Raw genomic sequence first — 12,879 nt, 5'->3', positions numbered from 1 at the left:
ATTCAATGTGTGAATCACAGTGATGGCTTCTCCAGCCATGCCTCAGCAGGTATTCATGTGTTTTGGATTTCGGGAGCACATGGATTGTCCAGCACTGTCCCTGTTGAACATCAAATGTCAGCTTCTCTTTGACAGACCATTTTTCTAATTGGTCAAGGTCACCTTGGATTCTACTCTTGCTTCACAAGAAATTTTCAGCTTTTGTTTCCATCTACTCTGATTCTAGCTTCATTTCCCATGCTGCATCTTCTCCAAACATATAGAATGTTTCTAATTTCTTTCATTCCAGACCTTGCAGAATAAAATTAGAAGTTCTAAGATAAATGTCTGTGGTCTCTGGGATATGTTGCCCCAGGTTCTTCTCAAAGCACTGCTTAATGTTCTTGCTGTAAGACTCATATAATAGTACAATCCAGACCTGGTACCCCCAGCTCCTTAATGGAAATTCCTTGCAGATTCTCATAGCTTTAGTGAAGTCCAGATGTGCCTTACATTGATTGTTCTTTCTTTATGCAAGAGTTGAAATTCTCAGAAGGAAATTACATCGGCTTAATGTAAGTTGCTCATCACAAAGGCATTGCCTTGGAAGCTTTTGTGAACAAATTACTTTCTTGATTTTAATCCTATGATCTTCATGTGCACTAGAGTAAAAATAGTTCAGTATAGAAATACGATTTTAATTGCTGAAGTGATCCAGAGATGGAGCAGGTTGCCTTGAAGAAGAGGTGCTAAAGATGCCATCCCTACAAGTATTTACACAGAGCACTCAGGGGAAACCTGCACTGGCTAGAATTTGACCTGTATGACTGGACTCCCAGGTTTCTTTTCAATATTAAGTTGCTGCAATCCTGCATTCTTTTATGATCTAGTAATGTGTTTTCTTTCATTTTAAATTGGTTTTCAATTGCTTGGTTTTAGAGGCATTTTCCAATTTCTATAGGAAAAAATGATTTTTTTCTACATCCCATACTTCAGCTCATATAAGATGGGATTGTAAATGAGCAGAGGTTACTGAATGACTAAAACCATGGTCATTTATCTTTAGCTTTGAAGCAAAGCAGAGAAAAGAAGTAACATTTTCTCTTCCATTATTGAATTCTTCCAGATTGGATAAATTGAAGTGGCATGAGGTGACCTATAAATGCAGAGTTCTGGGGGGGGGGGGTGTCACAAAGGCTTCATAAGTGGCTAGTGTTATCTTAGATTTTCCTCATAACCCGTTCTGGGAGTTCATAAGATACCAGCTCACTGAAAGGATTTACCACCTTTGAAAACTGCTGACTTTAATTAGTAAGACCTACCAAAAAATTACTAAATTACACAAAGATGATAATTGGAAGCCCCGAAAAGTCAAGCCCAAGCAAAATTTTGTCAATGTATATTCTCAAAACTATGTACTCAGTGATAAAATACATTTGTATTTTTTTTCTTCCTTGCAATGGCCTTGGGAGAAATACAGAAATACTCTATGGGATACTCACATGGCTAAACCCTCTGATTCCACTATTACAGAATGGGCTGCTAAGACTCCCAACCAGAGTGAGAGACTCTGCTCCCATCATGTGTTCTGAGATGAGCCCAATGTGTATGCTCAGACCACAATATAGTTACTTATTAATGTCTACATTAGAAATCCCTGCTTTTTTCCTTGCTTCTACAGGAGGCCTTCAGGCCAGCCATTGCTTGTGCTGACTCCATGTCTCTGGTAATCCCTGAGAAGTTCCAGCACATTTTGCATGTACCCAACATCAACATCAATGGGTGGTAGAAAATCGTCTTTGCTATCACTACAATTAACGGTAGAGGTATGGGTACAGTGGTGGGGTAGAGATATGCTCATGTGATGTTGAGAAAAGCAGATGTTGACCTCACCAAGAGGGCCAGAGAATTCATGGAGGACAAGGTGGAACATGTGATCACCATCATGCAGTTTCTATGAGAGTACAAGATCTCAAACTGGCTCTTGAACAGACAGGGGATATGAAGGACAGAAATTACAACCAGGTTCTGGCTAATGGTCTAGACAACAAGTTGTGTGAGGACCTGGAGTAGCTGAAGAAATTAGAGCCCAAAGGAGGCTGTACCAGTTTTGAGGGCCTTCGTGTATGAGGTCAGCATACCAAGACCACTGACCTCCTGTGTGTAAGTCCAGTACTCTTATTCTCATTTTACTGGTGATTGACTGAGACACATACAAGGAAGAGCAGAAACTTGAGGTTGCACATTCTAGAACATATAATCTGCTGGAAAGACTGATTTTCAGCTTCCAGATTTATATTGATTCGTTTCCAAACATAAACTTTACCATCTACAAAAACAAGACCTAGGGTTCAAGTTCACATCTAAAGTGATTGGCTAGCATTTTTGATGTCCTGTTTAGTCTTCAGCAAAACCAAGTTCAATAGCTTTCTAAAGGGCTTGACTTCATTTGAAAATATTGCTTTGTTCTATTTCATAGATGTTTGTCTTTTTAATTATAAAAATTATAACTAGTAAGTAGAACTGGTTAGTAGACCCATCTTAAAAAGGGGTAAGCATTATTATGTCACTTTCATTAATACGTCTCCAATCTATTTATATGGGGTTTATGATGAGAAAATTTCTCAGATGGTTCATTGTATGGCAAGAGGAAAGTTATCATGATGTGTCAACCTCTGAGTTTTTGTTTTTGTTTTTCTTTCTCTTTTTCATGTATTTCAGTCTGAATGTCTCCAAATCAGCTGGGTATGAACTGGCCAGTTCACTGACCAATTGCAATAAGGAGTACAGTGATAGGTTGAAATCTGAACTCTATTCTTGTCTCTATTCCTTCTAATTTAAAGGACTTTGGAAACAAACAGGAATGGGTTCAAATCCTCCCCTCACTACTTCCTGGACCTCAGTTTATTTCTTTATCTTTGCCATGAGGATAATAAGACCAGTCTTGTGGGGCTGCTGTGAGGATTAAGTGACCCATTGTGTATAATGTATTCAAGGCAGAGCCTGGCATGCTCCCAGAAAGTAGAGATGTTGAATGGCTGTCAGTCTGTAACTCTGAAATCAGGCAGTCTAGGATGCATCTGTGGATCTGCCACTTGCATGCTGTGTTAGGCAACTTACTTAACCACACAGAATCTCAGTCTTCTTGCCTGAAAACTAATTTGATCCTATTTCATGTAATGTGAAAGAAATCAGGTAAACTGATTAAAATAATTGGCATGGAGGAGCCAATTTTAATGGTGTTTGTCTATTTTAATTCTGTCTTTTTCTATTCCCTCAGCCTAACAATGTCTAGATGTCTAATTTCATGCTGCATACTCAAAATTAAATAAAAGAAATACAGACTTCTGGGCATTGAAAGAAGTGATTTGGAAATATTTTTGTAAAACAAATTTCTTGTACCCATGGATATATTTCCCAATTCTACCAACGCTAAGCAATTTGTATAATGTTAAAAACAAAGATTGGGGGTCCACATTGCCTGGTTTTGCTAAGTGCGGCTATATAACAAATTATAAAACTCTCTCTCTCTCTCTCTCTCTCTCTCTCTCTCTCTCTCTCTCTCTCTCTCTCTCTCTCTCTCTCTCTCTCTCTCTCTCTCTCTCTCTCTCTCTCTCTCTCTCCCCTCCCTTTCCTTCTCCCCTCCCCCTCTGCCCCTCTCCCCTATCCCTCTGCCCCTCTTTCTCTCCTCCCTCCTTTCCTCCCTCCCTCCTTCCCCCTTGTTCCTTTAACTCTAAAATGAAACTTCAAAACAATATGTATCTCATAAGATTGTTTGAGATAGGCCACCTTGAATCAACAGCTAGGAAGTACTTACTACAATACTGTACATATCATGTCAGCAATTGTCACTACTTCAGAAATGGCTAGGGCCCTTGTCTCTTTGAGAATAAAGATTTTCATTATGGCTGGCCAAATTCCCTGCCTGGCATCTTTTATGAGTGGCCTATGGATACCACCCTTTTAGCAGTAGTCTGTGACTGCAGCAGACAGAAATTAGGTCCTGCAGAATATAGATAGAAGATAGAAAGCAGGTAAAATAGTGCGTGAAAAGAGATGTGAACTTTTTACCACAAGATCCAAATATGGGCCACTGACGTAAGTCAGCAGGTAAAGATGCTGGCTGCTACACCTGATCCCTTGAGTGTGATCCTTGAAACACACATGATGGAAGCAGAGATTCAACTCCCATAAGTTGTCATCTGCAACCCATACATATACCATGGCACGTGAGCACACACACATGCACACACAAAAGCACATACACACATGCCATATGTGTATGTATGTACATGTATATGTATACATATCTGTATCTCTATCAGTATCGGTATCTGTATCTGTATCTGTATATGTATATAATATCCACATTTGAATGCTGGTTCTAAATGCTGGCAGAGGTGTTATTTTAGTGTTTGGAGGCTTTGTTCTTCTTTTGTTTTCCCTTTAGCAGCTTTTCTTCCCTTTATCTCAGCAGGATAATATCCTATATTCAATCATTTAATAAAGTGGGCTGTCTTGTGAAATTTACTTATCAACACTGATATTAATCAATACTTCTGAAAATTGATTGGGACAAACTCTTTTGTGAAGAACAGAATAGGAATATCAAAAAGAAAAAAGTGTGACAAATCACTATGTACCAACAAATAAAGTGTTCCTTTGTCATCATAGATGCTAGTATCTTTCTAACAGATCTATGCCCCCATCCAGTTAAGATGCAAAATGAGCTTTCACCTTGGGGATTTCTAGGACCATCTGCTTAAAATCCAAACCTGGTCAGAACTGATAGAAATTCCCAGGCCCTTAATTGAACTTGGTGCCAGGGTCTGAACAATCACACTTACACTTAAACTTGGGTGGCTGTTAAAATAGGTGGGGTTGCTAATCAACCAGGTGGCTACCCGCTGCCCAGAACATGGATAATTAACTACAAGGGCCATTTTTATCCAGAGGGTTTGCTATTTCATAGCCAATTACCAGGGCAGCTTCACCCCAGTTTGAACTTTGTGGAAAGTAAGGGCAGCATATGCATCTGCAGCCTCAATAGCTTCCCTGTAGTTCCTGCCATCAACTCTATTCATCTGTTTCTAAAGGAGTGTCAGCATCCACCTGCCTTTCAGTATTTAACTCCTTCATTTAGAAAGAAGCAGCAGGAAATTTGAACCAAGAGCTATTTTTATCTTTATAATGGCAAAAGCAATTTTAACACTATATCCCCTCCGTAATCTGCATTTTTTGCAACCTGCTATATTTTAAAATATCAAACTCAGGAATGAATTGCCCCACTCAGACACTACCATGGCTTCCTAATGCATTTCTATCCTAATTAGAATGGTGTTCAGTTCAAAGCAAGACAGTTAATGTTCTTGGTTCCTAAACCAAATACAGATTCTACCAAAGAGAAGTTGTGTCTCAGTTTTCCTAAAGGAAATGCAACTTTATTATGGTATTAGTTTGCTTGAAAAGGGTGATTACTAAAATATATCAGTACCAACTGTATTGATAGAATTAAAGAACACGCAATGTACAAGTATAAGCTTGTCCTTACACAGTCCGTGACATATAGAGCGGGCTGTTCCAGTTCTACCATCTGAGAGAGTTATCACGGCAGGGCAGTGGGGAGAAAAGTGCTGTTACATCATTCTCTTGTCTGTTCCTATTGGCAGACTCAGAACTTTCAGATTTCACTCAAACAGGCATGTGCATGCTCCCATTCTCTCCTCTGTTCACTCTCCTGTCACCCTTCAGCTACTTCTATCACTTCACTGAATCCCTCACTATACCTCAAGCCAGGAGAACAACTCTCTATCTTCAGAACAGCTCTTCCAGGCCTTTAGAAGGCCAGAAATTCCTTTCATAAAAGAAAAACCAACCTGTAGGTGATAGGGAGAATCATATCGTCCTGCCTTTAGGATCCAGGTTCAGGCATTTCCTCCCTTATACTTCTGTTTAGTGCTCTGTACAAGAGCTTATGGAACTTGATCATATGTGTAAGTTACTTCAAGAACCAATTGAAATTCAAGAAATTACGCAGTAGGCCTGAGATGGAGGTCTAAAATTCTGTTTATTATGGGGCCCCCAGTTTATGAGATTGCTGCAAATCTATGAACCATACTTTTTAAGACCACATGTATATACAACATTATGGCTGATTCTAACCTTCTGTCTTTCCAAATAAGCTGTCAGTTTTGTGAAGCCAGAGATACTATCTCTTAATTCTTATACATAGCTTCAACATGTTGAGCTCAAATAGGAATATCTTAAATGCTTCTGGACTAACTGATGTAGTCTTATAAAACGGTCTTCAGCTCCTCCATTGGGGGCCCTGGGTTCCATCCTATTGATGACTGTGAGCAGAGCTCATGTCTCTAGCTGCTTATGTAGCAGAAGATGGCTTAGTCGGCCATCACTGGGAAGAGAGAGGTCCCTAGGTCTTGCAAACTTTATATGCCCCAATACAGGGGAACTCCAGGGCCAAAAAGTGGGAGTGAATGGGAAGGGGAGCACGTTGTGGGGAGGGTACAGGGAACTTTCGGAATAGCATTTGAAATGTAAATAAAGAAAATAGCTAATAAAATAAAAATTTTAAAAAGGGTCTTCAAAATCAGAGAAGCGAGCATGATATGTAAGTGGTGCCCCTTATAAACTGTGAAACACAGAAAACATTATCCATCCTCTCTGAACTTCTGTTTCCTCATCTGGAATACAACAAGGCAATTCTGATAGATGTATGAACTAATTCTGGAGAACACCTGGCACCGCATTTGATCCAAAGTAGAGTCCCCTAGCTGACACTCCTATTAGCAGGGAATAGAGAGACTGAAGTGGCCACCTCCTATAGTGAGGCAGGACTTCCAGTGGAAGGAGGGAAGCATCAAACTACCCACAAAACCTTCAATCCCATTTTTTTTCCTGTATAAAAGATGCACAGGGCTAAAGATGGAGCAGAGAACTGAGAGGACAGCCAAGAAATTACTGCCCCAACTTGAGACCCATCCCATGGGAAAGCCAACACCAGGCACTATTAAGGTCAAATCTAAGTGGATCAAGGAACTCCACATAAAAGCAGAGACAGTGAAACATATAGAGGATAAAGTGGGGAAAAGCCCCGAAGATATGGGCACAGGGGAAAAAATTCCTGAATACAACAGTAATGGATTGTGCTGTAAGATCAAGAATCGACAAATGGGACCTCATAAAATTGCAAAGCTTCTGTAAGGCAAAAGATACAACCACTCTGGAAATCAGTCTGGCAGTTCCTTAGAAAATTGGACATAGTACTACCTGAGGATCCAGCAATACCTCTCCTGGGCATATATCCAGAAGATGTCCCAACCGGTAAGAAGGACACATGTTCCACTATGTTCATAGCAGCCTTATTTATAATAGCCAGAAGCTGGAAAGAACCCAGATGNCCCTCAACAGAGGAATGGATACAGAAANTNTGGTACATTTANACAATGGAGTANTACTCAGNTATTAAAAAGAATGAATTTATGAAATTCNTAGNCAAATGGATGGACCNGGAGGGCATCATCCTGAGTGAGGTAACACAATCACAAAGGAACTCACACAATATGTACTCACTGATAAGTGGATATTAGCCCAAAACTTAGGATACCCAAGATATAAGATACAGTTTGCTAAACACATGAAACTGCTTGTGGACGTTGTACATCGTGGTGCGGAGCCTAGTGCGCACCACGATGTACAACGTCCACAAGCAGATGCTCCACTATGTTCATAGCAGCCTTATTTATAATAGCCAGAAGCTGGAAAGAACACAGATGTCCCTCAACAGAGGAATGGATACAGAAAATGTGGTACATTTACACAATGGAGTACTACTCAGCTATTAAAAAGAATGAATTTATGAAATTCCTAGGCAAATGGATGGACCNGGAGGGCATCATCCTGAGTGAGGTAACTCAATCACAAAAGAACTCACAAGATATGTACTCACTGATTAGTGGATATTAGCCCAGAAACTTAGAATACCCAAGATACAATTTGCAAAACACATGAAACTCAAGAAGAATGAAGACTGAAGTGTGGACACTATGCCCCTCCTTAGAATTGAGAACAGAACACCCATGGAAGGAGTTACAGAGACAAAGTTTGGAGCTGTGATGAAAGGATGGACCATCTAGAGACTGCCATACCCATGGATCCATCCCGTAATCAGCTTCCAAACACTGACACCATTGCATACACTAGCAAGATTTTGCTGAAAGGATCCAGATATAGCTGTCTCTTGTGAGGCTATGCTGGGACCTAGCAAACACAGAAGTGGATGCTCACAGTGTGCTATTGGATGGATCACAGTGCCCCCAGTGGAGGAGCTAGAGAAAGTACCCAAGGAGCTAAAGGGGTCTATAACCCTATAGGTGGAACAACAATATGAACTAACCAGTACCCCGCCCCCCCCCCAGAGCTCTTTCCTCTAGCTGCATATGTATCAGAAGATGGGCTAGTCAGCCATCATTGGAAAGGGAGGCCCATTGGTCTTGCAAACTTTATATGCCTCAGTACAGGGGAAAGCCAGGGCCAAGAACTAGGAGTGGGTGGGTAGGAGAGTGGGCAGGAGGGTATGGGAGACTTTTGGGATAGCATTGGAAATGTAAATGAAGAAAATACCTAATAAATAATTTTAAAAATTAATACTCTGTTATGCTTGCAGACAGGACCTAGCATTACTGTCTCCTGAGCAGTTTCATCCAGCAAGTGATAGAAACACATGCAGAGACCCACAGCCAAACATCAGGTGGAGCCTGGGGAATCTTCTTGAAAAGTGGAAGATAAGATTGAGGGAGCCAAGCCAGGAGGTGATAGGACACGCCTTTAATCCCAGCACTTGGGAGGCAGAGGCAGGAGGATTTCTGAGTTCGAGGCCAGCCTGGTCTACAAAGTGAGTTCCAGGACAGCCAGGGCTACACAGAGAAACCCTGTCTCGGAAAAACCAATTAAAAAAAAAAAAAGATTGAGGGAGCCAGACAGGTCAAGGATACCACATGAAGATCTAAAGGGCCAACTAACCTGGGCCCACGAGGGCTCATGGAGACTGAACCAGCAACCTAAGAGTGTGTAAGGGCTAGATTTACACACGCACACACACACACACACACACACACACACACACATTTGTAACAAATGTGCAGCTTGGTATTCATGTGAATCCCATAACATTTGGAGCAGGGTCTTTCTCTGATTCTGCTGCCTGTCATTAGATTCCCTTTCCCACCTGGATTTCCTGGTTTGGCCTCAGTAGAAAAGGAGGTTATTAATTCTGCTGAGACTTGATGTGCTATTGATGGGTTGGTACCCAAGGAGGACTTCCCCTTTTCTGAGGAGAAGAGACAAAGGAGCGAGGGTAATGGGGTCAGGAATTTGTAAGAGTGGGACTGGGAGGAGGGGGGGCTGTGATTGAGATGGGTGTGAGGAAGGACAGGGAGATGGCTATATCACCATGAAAATGAAAGGAAATCTGTAAATGATGGGGAGAATGCGGGGGTTGGGAGAGCATCTCCAGGATGAGTCAGAGAGATGGGATAAGGGAGGCACCCAGGAATCAATGGGGGTGATCTTAGCTGTGATTTACTACATTGGGGATATGGAACCTGAAGAGGCCACCTCCGGTAGCCAGGCAGGAACCCCAGTGGAGAAATAGAGACAACAACTGACCCACAAAACTTTCAACCCAAAATTTATCCTGTCTACAAGAAATGCAGGCACGGGGGATGGAACAGAGATGGAGGAAATGGCCAACCAATAATCAGCCCAACTCAAGACCCTCCCATTGTCAAGTACCAATCTATGACACTATTAGTGATATTCTGTTATGCTTGCAGACAGGAGCAAGATGTCCTATGAGAGGCTCCACCCAGCATCTGAATCAGACAGATACAGACACCCACAGGCAAACAGTGGATAGAGCCTTATGGAAGAACAGGAAGAAGGATTGCATGTCCTGAAGCAGATAGGAACTCAACAGGAAAACATACAGAGTCAAGGAACCTGGACCCTTGGGGCTCTCAGAGTCTGAACCACCAACCAAAGAGCATACACAGGCTGTACCTAGGCATTTCTGCACATATGTAGTAGATGTGTAGCTTGGTCCTCATGAGGGTTCCATGCAAATGGAAGGGGGGCTATACCAAGGTGTTGCCTCTGTGGGATATGTTCATTAAGCTGGGCTGTCTTGTCTGGCCTCAATGGGAAAGGAACACCTACCTTCACAGAGACTAGAAGTATCAGGATGGGGGGAACGACCAGGAGGTCCCAATCCACTCAGAGGCTGGGTTAAGGATTGTAGGAGGAAATGACCTGGAGGGGGCAGTGACTGGGATGTAAAGTGAATAAGTAAATTAAATTAATAAATAAATAATGCCTCGACACATATGGGCACAGGGGGAAAATTCATGAACAGAACACCAATGACTTGTACTGTAGGATCAAGAATTAACAAATGGGACCTCATAAAATTGCAAAGCTTCTGTAAGGCAAAGGACACTGTCAATAGGACAAAAAGGCAACCAAAAGATTGGGAAAAGATCTTTATCAGTCCTTCATCTGATAGAGGGCTAATATCCAATATATACAAAGAACTCAAGAAGTTAGACTCCAGAAAACCAAATAACCCTATTAAAAATGGGGTACATAGCTAAACAACAAATTCTCAACTAAGGAATACCGAATGGCTGAGAAGCACCTAAAAAATGTTCAACATCCTTAGTCATCAGAGAAATGCAAATCAAAACAACCCTGAGATTCCTTCTCACGCCAGTCAGAATGGTTAAGATCAAAATCTCAGGTGACAGCCGATGCTGGCGAGGATGTGGAGGAAGAGGAACACTCCTCCATTGCTGGTGGGATTACAAGCTGGTACAACCATTCTGGAAATCAGTTTGGCGATTCCTTAGAAAATTGGACATAGTACTACTGGAAGATCCAGCAATACTTGGCATATACTCAGAAGGTGAAAAAAGGACTTGTAATAAGGACACATGCTCCACTATGTTCATAGCAGCCTTATTTAGAATAGCCAGAAGCTGGAAAGAACCCATATGTCCCTCAACAAAGGAATGGATACAGAAAATGTGGTACATTTACACAATGGAGTACTACTCAGCAATTAAAAACAATGAATTTATCTAAATTCTTAGGCAAATGGATGGATCTGGAGGATATCATCCTGAGTGAGATAACCCAATCACAAAATAACACACATGATATGCACTCACTGATAAGTGGATAAAAGCCCAGAAACTTAAAATATCCCAGAAACAATTTACAAAGCACATGAAACTCAAGAAGAAGGAAAACCAAAGTGTAGATACTTCGTTCCTCGTTAGAATGGGGAACAAAACACCCATGGAAGGAGACAAAATTCGGAGCTGAGACAGAAGGACCATCGAGAGACTGCCCCACTCAGGGATCCATCCCATAAACAACCACCAAACCTAGACACTATTGCAAATGCCAGCACAGTACAGGGGAATGCCAGGGCCAGGAAGCAGGAGGCGGTGGGCTGGGGAGCAGGGCATGGGGAGGGTATAGGGGACTTTCAGGATAGCATTTGAAATGTAAATGAAGAAAATATCTAATAATTTTTCAATAAAGTTAATAAAATTTAAACACACACACACACACACATGATATGCACTCACTCATAAGTGGATATTAGCCCAGAAGCTCAGAATACCCAAGATACAATTGCAAAACACATGAAACTCAAGAAGAAGGAAGACCAAAGTATGGATACTTTGATCCTTCTTAGAAGGGGGAACAAAATATCCATGGGAGAAGTTACAGAGACAATGTTTGGAGCAGAGACTAAAGGAATGATCATCCAGAGATTGTCCCACCTGGGGATCCATCCCATAAACAACCATCAAAACCAGACACTATTGTGGATGCCAACAAGAGCTTGCTGACAGGACCCTGATATAGCTGTCTCTTGAGAGGCTCTGCCAGTGCATGACAAATGCAGAAGTGGATGCTCACAGCCATCCACTGGACAGAGCACAGGGTCCCAAATGAAGGAACTAGAGAAAGGACCCAAGGAGCTGAAGTGGTTTGCAGCCCCCAGGAAGAACAATAATATGAACTAACCAGTACCCCCAGAGCTCCCAGGGACTAAACCACCAACCAAAGAAAACACATGGTGGGACTCACGGCTCTAGCTGCATATGTAGCAGAGGATAGCCTAGTTGGTCATCAATGGGAGGAGAGGCCCTTGGTCCTACGAAGGTTCTATGCCCCAGTATACGGGAATGCCTGGGCCAGGAAGTGGGAGTGGGTTGGTTGGGGAGCAGGGAGAGGATAGGGGATTTTGGGAGGGGAAACTAGTTAAGGGGATAACATTTGAAATGTAAATAAAGAAAATATCTAATAAATAAAAAAAGAAAGAAAGAATGAAGAAAAACTAAATAAGTAAACCAATTCTAATTAAAATCAAGCAAACAAGCAAATAAGCAAAACAAAGTAGAGTTGCCATAATACTTCTGTATTGCTTTCGAGATTCCAGGGAATTTGTGAAGTCAGCTAAAACATCTAAAGGGGAAAAAGTCATTTCAAAAATGAATGTTTCTGGAAATGGCTGCTTGAATGTTTCTTTTCTTTCCTGTAACTTTCTGGGAACTTATGAAAGTTACATATATATGTTTCCCTTTTACATGAAATAAAACAAATTTGGCATATTGAAAAATTCCTAGAACCTGTAATCAGACAGCCTAGGCCCACAGCTCTGTTATTATTCCTAAAGCTTTCTTTTCCTCTGCTATTACCTATATTATAAAGATATAAAATAAAACAAAGAATATATATATATACATACACACACACACACACACACACACACACACATATATATATATATATATATATATATATATATAT

At 41.3% G+C, this 12,879-nt stretch overlaps 1 pseudogene; it reads left to right on the top strand.

The window, feature by feature from the left end:
- The first annotated feature begins 1,696 nt into the window (after positions 1-1,696).
- Positions 1,697-2,178, top strand: LOC110287164 (annotated as a pseudogene).
- Positions 2,179-12,879: the final 10,701 nt, after the last annotated feature.

This window comes from Mus caroli, chromosome X (assembly GCF_900094665.2).
Source record: "Mus caroli chromosome X, CAROLI_EIJ_v1.1, whole genome shotgun sequence".
Lineage (NCBI taxonomy): Eukaryota > Metazoa > Chordata > Mammalia > Rodentia > Muridae > Mus > Mus caroli.
Note: the sequence above shows the minus strand (reverse complement) of the source record. Positions and strands in the feature narration are given on the sequence as shown.